Source organism: Phyllostomus discolor, chromosome 4, assembly GCF_004126475.2.
Source record: "Phyllostomus discolor isolate MPI-MPIP mPhyDis1 chromosome 4, mPhyDis1.pri.v3, whole genome shotgun sequence".
NCBI classification, from domain to species: Eukaryota; Metazoa; Chordata; class Mammalia; order Chiroptera; family Phyllostomidae; genus Phyllostomus; species Phyllostomus discolor.
In genome coordinates, this window is record NC_040906.2 from 109142805 (window position 1) to 109161119 (window position 18315).

At 39.9% G+C, this 18315-nt stretch overlaps 1 protein-coding gene across 3 annotated transcripts in view; it reads right to left on the bottom strand.

Annotated features, from left to right (window-relative positions):
* The window catches only part of LOC114494212 (peptidyl-prolyl cis-trans isomerase FKBP5), a 98551-nt gene extending 84071 nt beyond the window's left edge, over positions 1-14480 (bottom strand). Inside the window, exon 1 of one of the 3 annotated variants that reach the window (XM_028509139.2) lies at positions 14325-14480. The gene's annotated coding sequence lies outside the window, so the exon portion shown is untranslated. The remainder of the gene's footprint in view (positions 1-14324) is intronic. The other 2 variants (XM_028509140.2, XM_036023998.1) reach the window with 2 other exon arrangements.
* Positions 14481-18315: the final 3835 nt, after the last annotated feature.

An 18315-nucleotide genomic window follows, 5' to 3' on the forward strand; every position in this document is an offset into this window, starting at 1 on the left:
ATTGTGCCCTGACATAACCACCCATTATTTTCCACCAGGCTATCCCTGTTGGAAATGATGATTTGGCTTCATCATTTCAAACCAACCTAGGAATATCTTCCCTTCATTTATTACTCAATGTTCTATCTGAAATGCATTTTCCCTTCTTTCAACTTATAACAATGTATCATACTCTAACAATGTTTAAGGCACATTCTAAGGGCTCAATATGTATTTTTTTTGCATTTTTAAAGATTTTATGTATTTATTGTTGTTAGAGAGAGGGGAAAGGAGGGAGAGAGGGAAAGAAACATCAATGAGTCAGAAACACTGATCAGTTGCCTCTTGCACACACATCCCCACTTGGGGACCTGGCCCCCAACCCAGGCATGTGCCCTGACCAGGAATCAAAGAGCAACCTCTTGGTTCACAGGCCAGCACTCAACCCACTGAGCAACACTATCCAGGATTTGACATGTATTATTTAATTCTCTCAACAATCCTAGAAGGGAGGTTAAATAAATTGCTTAAGATTACACAGTAGCAGAGCTAGGGTTCCAACACAGGTTGTCTGGCTCCAAGGAGCCTCTCTTCTTAATTTGCTAACTAGTCCTTTCAAAGCTCAAACAAGTTCTGTTACTTCCTGAAGTTCTCATCTGCTTAGCAGTTGAGAACTTGCCTCTTCAGTCATTAAGTAAATTACTCACTTGTCATTTACCATGGGACCTGTTACTTATCTTTTATGTGTAGTTCTATCTTTTCTACGAACAGGATCTTATTTATTCTGTAATAACATTATTTAGAACCTCACAGAATTTACTACCTGGAACACTAAAGTGCTTATTAATAAAACTATAATAGCATTTAATATTTACTGAAGACATATACCAGGCTCAGACATACAAGGCTCCATATGAGTACTTTATATGTATAATTTCACTTAATCCTCACAACAACCCTGAGGTAGGTATTAATACTGCCCCTCCCGGTATTACAAAGAAAACTGGGACTTAGAAAAGCTAAATAGCTTGTCAATATCACACTGGTGTAGCTCAGTTGGTTGGGCATCATCACACAAAGGTCACCAGTTCGATTCCCCATCAGGGCACATGCCTGGGTTGCGGGGCTCAGTTTGATTCCCAGTCAGGGCACATATGAGAGACAACTGATGTTTCTTGCCCTCTCTTTCTTCCTCCTTTCCCCTTTCTTTACAAATAAATAAATAAATAAATAAATAAATAATTTTTTAAAAAGCGAGTCTATGTCAGCCCTGGCCAGTGTGCCTCCGTTGGTCGCAGCATCATCCTGTATACACTGAAAGGTTGCAGGTTCGATTCTTGGTCAGGGCACATACCTAGGTTGCAGGTACAATCCCCAGTTGGGGCGCATATGGAAGGCAACCAAGCAATGTTTCTCTCTCACCTCGATGTTTCTCTCTGTCCCTCCCGTCCCTTCCCCTCTCTCTAAAAAGCAATGATGCCCTAGCTGGTGTGGCTCAGTGGATTGAGCACCAGACTGCAAACCAAAGAGTTGCTGGTTTGATTCCCAGTTGGGGCACTTGCCTGGGTTGCAGGCCAGGTCCCCACTGGGAGAGCTCACAAAAGGAACCACACATTCATGTTTCTTTCCCTCTCCTCCTTCCCTTCCCCTCTCTCTAAAAATAAATAAATTATAAAAATAATTTAAAAAATTGAAAAGCAATGAAGAAAAAGTCCTTGGGTGAAGACTTAGAAAAAAAAGAGTCTATGCCATACTCTTAATCTCCAGCCTACCACAAAACATCTTGAAGAATCAGTCCTAACAATTCAGTTCAACTTGCTCTTACTCTGCAGCACTAGGCTGAACATTAAGGATTCAGAATTGGAGATACAGATGTTGTCCTCAAGAATCAGGCCATTAAGACTTCAGGACCAACCTATGATATCATTGGCAGAATCACCATCATCAAAATTTTAAAATTTTAACTTATATCTTAAATCAAAATATAAAAAAATCCTTGGAAACTCTCTTGCACATCATTCCTTCTCTCTTTGGCTCCCACACTTCCTCTACCCTAGGACTCACCTTTCCAGTTTCTGTATAATAGAGTAGAAGGATCCCGTTAATCCTAGCAACTATTAGGATGTCTAAATTTAACTTATTGATAGATCGGACTCAAGGGTATATATTAACTAAGGGTATAGTTGATAAATTCCACACCCATAATGAAATATGGTCAATGAAGGACAGCTAGAAAAAAAAAAAACAATGGCAAAAAGAAGCAACAGAAAGGGGGATGTGAAAGTCTTATCTTAAAGCAAAGATAAAAAAAATGAAAAAGGCAGGAAAATGGACATAAATAGAAGGTGAAAGTAAGAATCCGGAATGAATTCAGTGGAGATACATAAATGAAAACACTAAAATCTAATGCATTTTATGAATGCTAACTCCTTTAATTACTTATTTTCCTAACCTCTAGTGGAAACAAAAAAAAAGTTTATAAAAGCCCACTGAAAAACCATTATTAACAGTATGTAAATTAGTTTTTTTCTAAGAAAACACTCATTTCAAAATGTCAGGACTGTGAAGAGACCTTAAAATACTATCTAATGCAAACCCACTCATTTTACAACTAAAACAAGGCTCAAAAAGGTTAAACAACTTTAACTTGTCCGAGATCAAATAGCTACTTAGTAGCAACACTCTTGATTCTCATCCCAATGTCTATTACCACACTAAGCTTCCAGAAATGGTATATTTTTCTCCTCCATTTTCTACTCTGAATAACCATTAATTTCTGCATAAGCATCTCAGAATCCCCATATTATTCCTAGTTCCCATGGATAAAATCATCAGATATTCTGGATTATTTAAAACAGTAAGGTAATTATCTTATTCCCGAAGTCAGTTGTCTTCAGTTGGGGCTTGGTTCCTACCAGGAAGAAATGCCATTTCCCAGAAAAGCAGAAAGATGAAAAAGCTCCATAAACTGACCAAATACAAGCCAACTTCATAAACTATAATCTCTCTGGAAAGGATCAGGCCCAAAATCCTTGGAGGCTGGATGACTGCTAATGGGAAGTACAATAGATATTACTTATTTTCCCCTTTCTATTTTATATCCTCCCAACTAACCACAGTCTCCTATCTTTTTGACAAATGTCAATTCCAGAAGCCTGTTAAAAAAGGCAAAGTAATAAAGTAGAGTATGGTGTCACTTTCAGCAAAAGGTGGCTTTTTGATGGGAACTATCATTGCCAGGAAATAATGGGAAAAGGAACAGGAAAGGAGTTTTACGGTAAACCTACAGACCTGTACTTTTAGCTACCAACACACTGGGAAGTCCTGAAAAATATGGTATATATTCTCAGTATTTCCCCCACTGCAAAGCACTTGCAGATATTCCGGGCTATAAGGAACTCATCCTGTGGTCTAAGGAAAGTCCGCTGCTTCCATTACTTGATAAATTGTGGGCCTTGCCAGTCACCATTCACCAGGTTATTTGAGCTGAATGATTTGGAAATCAGCTACAGCAGTACCCCTTTATCCACAGTTTTGCCTTCTGCTGTTTCAGTTCCAGAAACAAACAATTCATAGGTTTTAAACTGCAAGCCATTCTGAGCATAATGATGAATTCTCACACCATCTACTCCATCCCACCCAGGACGTGAATCATCCCTTTATTCATCTTACTCGTGCTAAGTCTGCTACCTGCACATTGGTAGCTGTGTAGGTATGACAGTGCTTGTGTTCAAGTCACCCTTCTTTCACTTAATAAAGGCCCAAGGCATGATAGCAGTGATGCTGACAACTCAGTATGCCAAAGAGAAGCTATAAAGTGCTTCCTTTAAGAGAAAAGATGAGGATAGTACAATAAGATATTTTGAAAGACCACATTCACATAACTTTTACTATATTGTTGTAATTGTTCTATTTTATTATTAGTTGTTGTTAATCTCTTACTTGCTTAATTTATAAACTAAACTTTATCATAAGTGTGTATAGGTGTCAAAATTATCCATGGTTTCAGGCATCCACTGGGGATCTTAGAACTTTTCCCCTGCAGATAAGGGGGACCTACTCTACATCACCTGGGTTTAAATACAATAATTACCTAGGCCTTAAACGTGATATGTTTGCCTATAAGGCTAACTGACGCCTTTTCTTTCTTCATAGAGAATAAAGTTTTTACTTACCCTCCAAGAAAGGAGAGAGGCACAGTGTGGAAAGATAGACCCGCATTGAGGGGTGGGGGCTTTGAGCTTTTATTGGATTATCATTGGATTTAAAAAGGGCAGGGGGGGTTGCTGTTGTGTGGCCCTGGGCTGTAGGGGTGTTTTAACAGGAGGTTGCAGTTTGTTCCAATGTTATCTTCTGCCTGGTGCTACAGGCGGCAGTTAGTTGTGTTCTTGCTTTCCAGTAATCTCCAGTCCTGGGGACAAGCTCAGAGGGCAGTCATGGTTAACAAGGTCAGACCTGCTAGGCAAATGGTGCCACAATAGCAAGTGGGGCTGGCTTTATCCTTTCATCCCCTCCTCTGGTTTTAAAATGGATTTATTCTTAATGACCTAGCCCAGTTCTGGTTTTGGAGAGTAGGGACAAAGGTCTCTTCTTCTATAACTACTTCAGATGGGCTAGGGATGTAGAGCTGTCCCTGCAAGTGGGTCTGGGTATGGGTCATTAAGGAGAAGAGGGTGGAACTGGACAGCCCAAAAAGTGAGAGCTGTGGCTGAAGGCCCTTTAATCTCCCAAGCCTGGATGCTCTGTTGAAGGATATAAGATACTTGAGGAGACATGGCCTAAAAACAAGATTAAAGAAAAAGGCTGCTGCCCTGGCTAATGTGGCTCAGTGGATTGAGCACCAGCCTGTGAATCAAGGGGTTGCCGGTTTGATTCCCAGTCAGGGTGCATGCGTGGGTTGCAGGCCAGGTCCCCAACAAAGGGCACATGAGAGTCAACCACACATTGATGTTTCTCTCTCTCTTTCTCCCTCCCCCTCTCTAAAATAAATAAAATCTTTAAAAAATTTTAAAGAAAAAAGAAAAAGGCTGCTATAGGTCCTAGGAAGGGAGTTGATCAAGAAAACCAGGACCAGATATTGGCCTTAAAATCCTAAAAATGGAGAGGCAGAATAGTAGGTAAATTTGTATGGCTGAGACCCCAACAGTTCTCAATAATTCCAAGTCAAGGGATGAAAAAATGAAGCATTAGCTTGGAAGAAGACTAGAAAAATTAGCATTCAATCAGTTTGTAGGTGACAATTAGACATTGCAATTTCCACTGAAACACAATTTCTCTCCCTAAAATCACCCTCATTTTATCAAAGAGACTACATTAAGTCCAGTTTCAATTTGGCCTGATTATTTGCATGAACACAACAAGAAAAGTAATTGATTATATAAGCTCTTTCAAATCTGCTTTGCTGGAATTTTCACAAGGAACCTTCAGACTGAGCTTGTCAGCCCTTCAGGGCACAGTTGCCATATGGCTTTGCCTGAAATACCTATTACTTTGAGTGGATTCCTCAAGTTTTTGAGGTCTCCAAAATGTCTTGAGGTTCCTTCCTTGCCATCTTCTGGGAAAGCAGACTTTGTTCCTTGCCCGGAAAGACTGCCATGAACCACAGGACAAAGCAAGGTACCAGGCCATTTCTCCAAGGGGCTCTAACTGGTGAAGCCTTTTCTGACAAAGAAGAAAATGCCCCATTTTACTTTAGAAACCTAGCTTAATTTTGATATGTATGAAGTTTATTATAAATTAGGAATAACTTCCTGCTTTAACATGTTAACCAAATCAGGACAAATATAGTAGAAATGAAAAGGACAAAAAGATATAAAGAGATATTTTAAAGTTAGAGACAAAGTGATTTAGTGACTCATTGAGCTTATGAAATAAAGGAAGAGTAACAAATGACCAGTGAGAACAATGGAGTTATTAACAGCTAAAGAGGCAAAGTCTGAGGAGCAGTGGGTGTTTTTTTTTTGTTTTTTTCGGGGGTTTTTTGGGCTGGGGTGGGCAAGGGTTATTGGGTGTGCAGCTGCTAGTGATGGTATTTAAGCATATTTAGTTTCAAGACATAGGTGAAAATCTGGGCCTTAAATTCAAACAGAAGATATAGAATTGAGACCTAAAAAGCACGGTAATGACTGAGTTTTTAGATAAAAAAAAGGTAACAAAAATATTTGGGCAACAGCATCCCTCAGATATCACATGTTCAAGATAATCTAATTTTCTAAATGAATAGTGCTTCATTCTACAGACATAGGATCTTTGGACTCATTTATGTTAAATGAAAGCTAAAAAATTCATCTTTCTTTCCCAGGCTATGAATTGACAGAAAGATAAAAGCTGTTTCAAAATTAACACTACCCAAAATCAAGTCTTTGAACTAAAATACACTGCTTTTTAAGTTTCTCTATTTAATAATAAAACTTTCGGGAAAAAACTGAGAGAAAATAGGGTACATCCATATAAGAGTTAAAAGCATTCTAACAAAAATTTTTATAATTAATAAATCTGGAGAATAGGTATATACAGATTTATTATAGTGTTCTTGCCAGTTCTGTGTAGTTTGAACTTCCAGAAGTAGAAGTATAAAAAATACTACCTACTGATATATTTTAAATTCATGTCAGTTAAGGCATGACAATACAAAACAAAATTCTAACAGATGAAACATTTCAAATGTTTTATTTAGTTTTTAATAAACCAATGAAATTTATTGGGTATGAAAGGGCAAAAAGGCCCTGTCTGTCATTTCAGAGAAACATGAATATATTCATTAACTGGAAAAAGTTAGTCCTTTTATTCACATTGGCACATGTTAGACATTTGTCATTTTTCTCTTCAACGAACTTACATTTTTGTTGAAGGAAAATATATAGGCCACATAAATGTATGGTTTTGGTTAGTAAAGTCAAAATAGATGTTTATCCCCAGCATCAATGATTAATTGGTTGAACCTGCTGGTTAGGCCTCCTATTACTTCAAACATCTTCCACTCTAATAAATAACCAAATAAATCACTCTCTACATAGATGCAAAAAAAATTTTTTTTTAAATGAACCAGCCCTGGCTGGTGTGGCTCAGTGGACTGAGTGCCAGTCTGCAAACCAAAGGTCATGGGTTCGATTCCCTGTCAGGGCACATGCCTGGGTTGCAGGCCACGTTCCCCAGTTGGGGGCATGCAAGAGGCAACCGACTGATACATCTCTAACACACTGATCTTTCTCTCCCTCTCTCCCTCCCTTCCCCTCTAAGAACAAATAAAATCTTTAAAAACAAAACAATATCCATAAATTATACCTAACCCTAAATTGTGAACACATATTTAAAATTATATAAAATAACAGAGGGGAAAAGGTTGAATTTTTTTATCTTATTTATTTATTTTTAGAGAGGGAAGGGAGGGAGATAGAGAGAGAGAAAGAAACATCAATGTGCGGTTGCTGGGGGTCATGGCCTGCATCCCAGGCATGTACCCTGACTGGGAATCGAACCTGCGACACTTTGGTTCACAGCCCGTGCTCAATCCACTGAGCTACACCAGCCAAGGCTAAAAAGTTGAATTTTTAACAATTATAGTCTAAGTTATGATTCAAATAGGTGTAATTTAAATCAAATCACTCTACTGAGACTATGGGAGCACTAAAACTAATGGAGAGCAGCAAATTCACTTACCAGTGACCAAGAATAGTTTATATGGTTTACAAACACCAATATTTCCTCCTTATGATAAATAACATCATCTGAAAAATGACAAAACTCACTTGCCTCCTGTCTGGTAAAGACCACACAGTACAGACTGTGGATGTGCAACTCTTTCAACAGGAACAATCACCACCTTGAATTCCCAGAAAGCTGCTGCCAGCTATCAGTCTCACTCCCTAGGTGACATGCACAGAACAACAAAGTAAAGCTGGGTTTCCTTGCTGGCAGTTCTGCCTTGAGTCATTTTCAGTATCCTGTTTCTTCTGGCAGAAATGCGTTATCATGAAACTTAGTAAGAAGCAGCATAAATATATGTGTATAGAGACAAAAGACTGTCAGTGATTCTTTTTCCACATCATTAATTCTGAATAGAGGTATTTCACATTTTGCGAATAATATTATTCTCCTATCTTCAACAAATTTTTGTAGCTTTTTTCCTTACTAAAGTAAAAATTACATACCAGAAGATGCACAGACCTTAAATACTCAGTTCAGTAAGTTTGAACAAATGTGTACAATAACCATCAGTGAATCTAGACATTCCTTGTACTAATCTTGCGACTTCCTGAAACTTAAAAATTATATGAAAATAAAGTTTCCGAAAGTGTACAACTGAATTACCATCACCCAAATCAAGCTATAGAATATTTCCATCTCCCTAAAAAGTTCCCTTTTGCCTTTGTCCAGGCAACCACAGTACCCAGAAACCACTGACCTGATTTCTATCACCATACCTAAGTCTTGCCTCTTCTTCTATTTTTTATAAATGATGTCGTTTGGTACATTTGTGTGTCTGGCTTCTCTTGCTCTGAATAATATTTCTGAGATTCATATATGTTGTTGTGTGAATCACTAATTCTTATTATGAAAAAAAGCTGTTATGAATATTTTGTATCAGGTTTTTTGTGGACATTACTCCTCATGATGCAGTAAGATTTCATTTAAAGGAGTAGGGAGTTTCCACATAAATAAGCATGGGAAGTCATACAAGTATAGATAAATGGATTTACAGATGCACATATACATATAGTAATTATATACAATTACACATACAAAATGAAAAAAATACAAATTTCATCTATCTACCTGTACCTGTGTATCTATCTACCTGTATGTGTATATATACAGTTGACCCTTGAACAATACAGGTGTGAACTACACGAGTCCAATGGTACATGGATTTTTTTCAATAAATACAGTAAATGTGTTTTATCTTTTATGACTTTTAACATTTTCTTTTCTCTAGCTTAGTTTACTATAAGAACACAATTTATAATGTTGTACAGATCATAGAAAGTATGTGTTAATAAAGTGTTTATGTTATCAGTAAGGCAAAAGCAAGCTTAGAACAGTTAGCTCCCCACATCCACAGATTACCAACACAGGCTGAAAATGCTGTTTTGGATCTGCAGTTGGTTAAATTCGTGTATATGAAACCTGTGAATGCGAAGGGCCAACTATAGTTAAGTTTTGGAGGAGTCAAAAGACATACTCCAATTTTCAGCTGGGGGCTGGGGGTCGACACCCCTAGCCCCTGCCTTGTTCAAAGGTCAACTGTGCACATATGCATACATACAGATATGTAAATGAACAGATTCTGAGAAGTCCACCTACAACCAATAAAGATGTACTAAAGTAATTTATAAAGTTCATAGTGAAAATCTAAGATGGAAAAGATAACTCTCAATTTTTCTTATATGTATTAAGAATAATTCAAAAGAGAAACAAATTTCTCTCCATGTAAATTACCCTGTTCTGCTTCAATGAAATACCTTCTTCTCATAACAAATCCCCTTCCCAAACTAGAATTTCTAAACATTAAATGTTATCCTCCACCATGTAATAATTTTTAAGCAAGGGCAAAACCTAAAATAAACTGTGTTGAGATTATAAGATTTTATTTTATTATCTTGCTTTTTTAAAAAGTTAAATATGGAAACAATTCCACAGGTTAATATTTAACATGGGTAAAGACTTATTTTTATCCTCATTCAGAATACATTTTCTCCATTCCTAAAAGTAATTTACTACAGCATTAAGTCTGTAATAGAAACATTTTGACTTTCAAATTCCACTGTGTAATTTTCGCTGACAATAGAGGTTTTTAATTTCCAAAGGTAAGAAACATTAAGAAATATATGTGCAGCCCTGGCCAGGTGTGTCAGTTGGTTGAAGTGTCATCCTGTAGACCAAAAGGTTGCATGTTCCACCCTGGTCAGGGCACCAGGGCACATACCTAGGTTTCGGGTTTGATCCCATCGGGCTGTGGAGGCAGAGGTAGCAGCCGATCAATGTCTCTGCCTCTGTCTCTCAAATCAATAAACATATCCTCTGGTGAGGATTTTTTTTAAACAAAGGAACATGCGTTCAAATCTTATTTTTGAAGAAATCAAACTGAAATTCCCATCCCTGCTTCTGATAATCAAATTGTCATTTTCAGGGCACTAGGAGTGGCTCTTCACTTAATATCACCTATAAATGGCCAAGATGGAGACAGAATATTACATATGGCTCTAGAATTAACCACTGCCTGCTTTAGGAAGGGTTTCCAACTACAAAAGGGAAAAAAAACCTTTGGTCATTCTCCATCTTTTATTCCTTCATCCAAAAAATGAGCAATTTCAAAAGCATACAATTTAAATGTACTACATTTTTAATCTTAAAAAACAGTCTTAGTATTTGGATGTTCCCTAACTTTCACAGATGTGCAACTATTTACTTAAAAATCCATTCTTTCACTCTGAAAATATATCATTTTCATTTTTTCTAATTATTGTACCTCTTTCTAAAAGAAAACAGCCTTGAATAATTCTTTCAAAAATGACAACTGCTCCAAACAGCTACAATTCCCAACTTACTTTCAATATCTTTTGCCTGATTGTTTGAGAATTAAATAAAATTTTATTCTTATTTTTGAAGTGTTTTTCTTCCAGACCAAGGGTAGAAAACAGGTATATCAAATACGCAGACCCCATATACCCTCTGGTGATTCTTCTCTCTTATTAACCAGATGTTTTCCGTAAGACTAGAATTAAATACTAAATTTGGCATAAAATGAACTTGCCCCTTTTGAGGACTATAGTCTTACATGTTTAAGCTTCAGGAGAATGTAGTCAATTCTCATCATAACAAACTATGAGGTACAAATTATTTTCAGTACATACTTGAATGCCAGTGTTTAAAATATAGCTAAAATATCCTTAGTAACCTGTGAGCTATACAGATTACAGTTACAAGGGTAAAGAGGCCCTGCTATAAATTATGCCAACCTGTTTCATTTGGCTGAACTGTCTTTTACACAATAAATGAACATCTTATTTGCAAATTAAGTCACACTGAAGGGGCTACTGTTTTTAAATCAATAGTTATGGGATATACATATCACTCTCTACCCAGTCTGATGAGTGTAGATTTAATTTTCTTTACAATTTGGGGGATTAACATCAAACATTTAAAATGCACTACAGAAAAACTCAGAAATGTGAACTAATGAAAAAACAAAATCTAATTATTAATCAGCTAGGTTAGAAAGCTCAGTTTCAAAATTATGAAATATACATTTTAACTATTTAGCAGAAGTAATTAAAGAATTTAGCGTGTCAAAATATGTATAATATAGGTTCTACTTTAGGAATTGTGATTATCAGGGTGGGGCAAAAGTAGGTTTACAGTTGTTTGTATGGAAAATAATACAATAATAAATAAATAAATGATAGAAGAATAAACTCAGTTTCGGGTACTCACAACTATAAACCTACTTTTGTCTCACCCTGTATTAAAGGCCTACCTACAGTGGATATTCCTAATGCTAGGTTAACATGCATACTACTGTTAAATAAAGCAGTATTAACATCTAACAGTGTGATTTGATTTATCCTCAAATTTGGCTGTTTTGACATGTCCTTATTTTTTGTGGCTTTATTCATTCAAAAATATTTACTCCCAAACTCAAAAAGACCCACACCTGAAGGTAAATGACCTACAAAACACTCCCAATGTTTATTGTGTAGATGTGAGAATTCAACTTATGCTTAATTTTGAAACTGAAATGTGGTTGATAGTTTTATGATATGGTCTACCACAAATTAAAATGGACAAAAATCAGTAATTAAAATATCCAAAAACAGAATTTGAAAATGGGCTTTTAATTATAAAAGGCACTTTTACAGCTGAAGTTCCTAAAGTATGCTCTTGTGTAAAGAAAACTATGAAATATAAATTTAATTTTTATGTGATATACTTAAGCATCATTACAGAATAAAGATTATAAAACTTCTAATTACCCATAGTAGTTAAACTGATATATTCCCCAATCTTATGTGATTCCTTACAACTAACTGTACAGGAAAAAAAACCCACTCTACATCTAGAAGAGCCACCGTTCAATCAATATACCCTCAGGGTCAAAAAGCCAACCCAGCTTTAACAGCAGCAACTTCTACAGCTATAGAAAGAGGATGTTCTTTCCGTCTAAGCTAAGAAACATTCAGGAAACTAAAAATAACCCAAGATATGTATTCTTTCCAATCCAAGAACAGAAAATTTAAGACTTAAATAGTTGTCTAATTCAATATTTTTTGAGTTTTTCACGTTGAACTGGTTAAAATTATGTTTTAAAAGGACATTCATCCTAAATTTCCAAAACTAAAAAAAATTACTCAGAAACATACTTGTTTTGTTAAATGCTGGAAAAACAAAAGACCTCATAACATATAAGCCTGTTGTTTAGAAAAATAAAACATTTTATAAAGACCATCTTGATTATTTTTTAAATCCCAGTCACAACTAGTCTCTTGGTTAGAGTTTGGTTTTAAATAGTGTTGCTAATTAGGTAAGTAAAACTACCATTCACTGAAACACCAGTAAGATGGAATAATTAATAAAAATTGTAACTTTGTTCTTAAGAAGTTAAACTTACATTAAGTATAAATCATATCCAATGCAGAGATAAAACAAAACCCATGAGGAAAAAAATGAGTGAGTAAAAGTTTCTCACAAATGAATGTTATTAATAACTCTCATCTAAAGTATATATTTTAAAAATAACTATTATATATTATTTTTAAATATTTTTCTGTAGATGCCCTAAATTGGTTAGGGCCATAACTGTAGATTGTTAAATGGAGGCCCGTCGGGAGAGAGACAAACAGAAAACGCTAAGTGAAAGTATGACAAATAAAAATTTCCCACAAGAACAATAACTTCTTAAGTCTGCCCTTGAATTTTGATTCCAACAGCAAAAGAAAAAGCTACTATAATTCTCTAAAGTAAAAAAACCTTTGGGGTGGAGCGCGACAGAACTCTATAGACTATTAAAAATACTAAACTAAAATATTGCCTCAACTTTTCTCTTGTCCACAACGTACCAAAATAATAAGACAATAAAAATAAACACTCCTGTCTCCCCTCAGAAAGGCAAAGAAGGCTCCCATTCAATGTTAAGCTTTATGCCACTGTAAAACATACTCCTGAAAAGTAAATCCAAAACCAAGAGCTCAAACTGCTTCTTGTAGAATTTACTGAATGGCGGCCAAATACTGTATACGCTGTCCTGAACCACACTGAAGGGTATCTAGAGTTCTGAGCTCTCCATTTACAACTTGTATCTTACTATGCTTTCGCCACCACTGCTGAAAACGATTTTTTTAAATGAGACTAAAATATTACTCTTGGCTCACCAATAGAAAGACATCAATCTATACGCTGACCCCCTATTTTTTCTTTTTTTTTTATAACCAACACTGGGTTTAACTCCTACACTGTCGCCAGGACACCTTTTATATATCAATACCGGGAAAGAAGTAAAATGAATGAGGATCCTTAAAACAACTTTAAAATGGCTTTCAGGTGTCATTGGAATAATCACCTGTTAGAATGGGCACCGCACTAGCACCCTCCAAGAGGGCCTGAGAGCTGGGATGCTGTTCCTAGTCACTCGTCCCAGCGCGACAGGTGAAGGCGGTGAACACGTCTCCACACCCACCGTCCCAGGAGCGCAAACCTAAATCGGGAGTGCAGCAGCCGGACACTCCGCTATCCTCACCACCCACGGGCCCCTCCCGGTAAGCGCGGCTCCATCGCGCCCTCGGTGTCCCGGCGCACAGCTCACACCAGCTCGACTTCTCCACCCGCCCAGGCCACGTAAGGCGAAGTTTCTCTCTCTCCCGCGGCGGCAGCTGCTCACACGCCGCCGGGTTCTGCGCGGGTCCAGTTGCCTGCTCCGGGCGGCTGCGTTCAGTGCCGCCCGGCCTCGGGCGAGTCGGAGACTATCAGCCGGAGCCCGGACCTGTCAACCCCGGCGGGAAACAAAGCCGAAAGAGGACTAGCGTCGGCGACCGGCTTTGCCTCCGGGAAGGGGTGCGCCGCGGGGCAGGGAGCGGCTCCCGCGGCCACCCGGCTCCACGCCTCCCGAAGGGAGCACTGGCCCGGCGGCCCGGCGGGGCGCAAAGGGGCCCGGAATGGGGCTGGGGGCCTGCGCCGCGCTGGCCTCGAGGCTTCCCGGGCCCCGCTTGCCCAGACGCGCCGCTCCCGAGCTAAGGAGCCGCGTGAGGGGGCGGGGAGGTGGCGCGGCAGCGGGCAAACCGTGAAGGAGGGGGGATTCGGATCCGAAGGAGCCGCGGCCACCCGCCCGATCCCTGCTGCCATGGCGCCGGTACCTGTCGCCGCGGTTGCTCGTCGCCTCTGTCTCTTTCCGCCTCACCCGCGCGCGGTTCACCCTCAGCCCGCCCACCAAGCCGCCCGCGCGCCGGACGCTGCAGCCGAAGACTGGCAGCGCTGGAGAGCCGGCCCGAATCCCAGGGACAGCGCCCGCCGCCGTCCCGCCCCTGCCGTCCGCAGGATCCGCCTGTCACTGGGCCCCGGAGCTGTCAGTCCGCCCCCAAAAGGCGCGCGGGCTGTCACTCTGCAAGTCCGGATTGGTGGGCACCCTCCGTCCATGCAAATGAACCCCTCCCCTGTCCATTTGCACCTCCGCTTCAGTGTAACCTCCGCCTCTTCACGCCAGCCCACGTGTCTGGCGCTGGCCCTTTGTGGGGCTGGAGGGAAAGCATGGAGGAAACTAACCGACCATCCCCACCACACACACGCGCACACACACACAATCATACTCACACCCCTTCCCTTACCTCCAGAGGAAATAATGCCTGAACAAGCTAGTTGACTTCACAAACCTTTCCAACATGAGATCCCATGTGACTGAGACAGCAAAATGCCTTAAAAAATGTTTGTGGTCTCTACCAGCATCTCTCCTCCAACGGACAACCCTGCTGAGGAAACTCAGCTTCGAGAGCGGCCCAGGCCCCTCCACCTCTGTAGATGGCCACCTCTCAGTTGCTCCTACAGAGATTTCGGGGCATTGGGGGCTCAGTCCTCTTGTTTTTTGAGGAAACAAACCTTAAGTTCCATGGCTATGGGATTTCATAGTTACCTAAGGAAACGTAATGTCTCATAGCCAGATTAGAAGCCACATCTCCTAGCTTTAGATGTGTTCTCTGCACTACATCACGTTGGTCACTTAGGTCTTTATGAACAGCCACTGACAAATCATTCCAGCCTTCAAGAAGTGGTGCCTGTAGAAAAGACAATCAGAGCCAACAGTGAAACCTCCTCAAGGGCCAGACCCTGTCTCTGTGCCTGGAAGCTTCTCTTTTAAGCATATGCCAGGAAGAGTCACTGGAACAGTTTATTCATGCATTAATTCAGCAAGACAATGGTGATTAAAACTACTCTGCATGCTGCCTTGGCTGGCCCTGGCTGATGTGGCTCAGTGGATTGAGCACCAGCCTGCAAACCTAAAGGTGACAGGTTTGATTTCCAGTCAGGGTACTTGCCTAGTTGTGGACCAGGCCCTCAGTGGAGGATGTCAGGGATGTGCAAGAGGCAACCACTCATTGGTGTTTTTCTCCCTCTCTCCCTCTTCCTCCTCCCTTCCCCTCTCTCTAAAAATAAAATAAAAACTACTCTGCATACTAACACCAACTGATTAAACATCTACTCTACACAACAGGTATTAAGTACTGTGGTGGGAGGGGATAATGCGGGAGAAAGAGGGGAGGAAGGGAAGGGTTTTCAGGAACAACTATAAAGGACCAAGGGGAGGGTGGAATCAGGGTGGGGGAGGGAGGTGGGGATGGCTGGAGGGGGTGGGAAATGCAGACAAGTGTACTTGAACAAAAATAAAATAATTTAAAAAAATTTTTTTGCCCTGGCTGGCATAGCTCAGTGGATTGAGCGCGGGCTGCGAACCAAAGCATCACAGGTTCGACTCCCAGTCAGGGCACATGCCTGGGTCTCTCTCTCTCCCTCCTTTCCCTCTCTAAAAATAAATAAATAAAATCTTTAAAAAAATTTTTTAAGTACTATGCTATGTGCGAAGACATTGCCCCAGCCCTTGACAGCTTCAGCCTAGGAGATGCTGATGTCAGTGCTCCTTTGTTACAGGAGATGTCTGCATAGGGCACCGTGGAAGGAGGGAGGAATCAGCTCTTCTGGGGGAGGCAGGGAAGGCATCATTGAAGAGGTTATACAATCTTAAAAGGTTGTGTTTGCCAGGTGGAGGGATATGGAAGAGGAAGGAAAGGGATTCCCAGGCAGTGGGAGGATAGCATAAGCAAAAACAGTACAGACCCGAGAAAGCCCAATAATTGGAGGAAGAGCAAGGAACAGTGTGGGAAAATCTGCAGGGCTGTGTAGCCATGTCACAGGCTGTGGGACAGGCTCTTCCATGAGGAAGACAGCGCCAGGAGGCTGCCAGGCTGTGTTATAACACAACTCTGCAAATAACAGGCCCTCTACATACCTCTATAGGCTTTTTTCCTTAGGCCAGAGTCTGTGTGGAAAAGTCAGTTCACACTTCCAATGGCAGCCTAGCTGGCCCCAGCCTTCTCTCAAAAAACCACTGTGGTCACTGCACTTGCCCTGCTCAGCATTTGGAAACATGTGTGCTTGCAATTTCCCTGAATATCACTGCCCTTCAGAATTTAAAGATAATATGAGCTATCGCTGTAGACACCCGGGTGAGGGCTGAGCAGCCCTTTCCTAATGCACAGAGCAGCTCTGTGCCAAACTTGTTACCAAGGCTGGCTTTGAGGTATATGGCCTCTGCTTGGCTTAATGCTCTGCTGTCACCATCTTGAAATTCTTAATCCTTTTCCTATAAGGTACCCTACATTTTCATTTTGCCCCAGGACCTGCAAATTATGTAGTTGTTCCTACCTGTTACTGTTAGTGCCCTTGGAATGCCTGTGATTCTGCTCAAATCCCATCTCATTTTTAAAGCACCTGGCATTCACTAGGTTTGTTCACATGTATTTTATCACTTGATTCCCACAATGGCAAGGTGCAGTAAGCTAGTGTCGCTAGTCCTATTTATTGGTTGAGAAAACTGAAGTTTGACAACAATTTCCACATGGCAGAGCTAGGAAGCAGCAGAGTTTGTACTTGAACTCAGCCCACCCAAGCTCTGTTCCATGTGCTATAGAGCTACTTCCATGTTGGTTTCAAAATCCTTTCAAAGATGGTTTTGTACACGAATGATGTAGTGTTTTAAGAGACAGAACATGTGGTGGAGTGGATATCTGTCATTTTCATGGCTAGCTGTCATCTTTTGAATAGTTTTTCACCAATTTTGAAAAATTCTCAGCCATGTGGCCCTAGCTACATGGCTCAGCTGGTTGGAGTGTCATTCCATGACCCAGAAGGTTGCTGGTTTGATTCCCAGTCAGGGCATATGCATACGTTGCAAATCCAATTCCTAGTTGGGGTGTATCCAGGAGGCAACCAGTTGATGTGGCTCTCTCACATCAATGTTTCTCTCTCTGCCCCCACTTTCTCTCTCTCTAAAATAAATAAATAAATATTTAAAAAATATTTGCAGCCATTCAAATACTGTTTCTGTACCTTTTGCTCTTTCCTTCTGGAGCACCAGTTGAAACACATGTTAGACCTTCTCACTACATCCCTTTCTTCTGTACTTTCCATCTCTGGTCTTTCTATGCTTTCTTCTAAAAATTTCTTCTCACTATTTTTCAGTTCACCAAGTCTCTCTTCAGCTTAAACAAAGTTCCTCTTAAATCTACCCATTAAGTTTTTAAATTAGGTTATTATATATGTAATTTTTTAGCTTTAAAATTTCTATTTTGTTCTTTTTCACATCTGCTATGTCATTTCCTATATCTCTTAGTGCCCTGCAATAATTTTCAAGCTTGGCATTTTTTCTCCTTAAGTATGGTAAGTATAGTTGTTTTATAGTCTGTGTCTGTTAATTCCAGTCTGAAGCCTCCATGGGTCTTCATTGTCAGCTTCCATTGTCGGTTTTTACTACTGGTTCTTTTTCATGTTGTTTTATCTCCTCATGTATCAATACCTGGTTATGCTTTGGACATTGCATTTAAAAATATCAGTTAAGGCAACGAGATGCTCTCTTCCTCTGCAGAGGATTTCCATTTGTTTTTGCAGGCATCTGGGGACACTAGCAAGGTAGAATCACCTTAACCCAATGTCAGGGCTTCTGATTTCTGAGTCTCCCAGATGACGTGAAACTGGGCTGTAGTCAGTCTATGGGAGGGTTTGCTAACTTATGGTTCCCCCTTACTAACTACTGCAGTTCTCTGAGGTCCTAGTCAAAGGTGAGGAGTTATTTTCGTTATG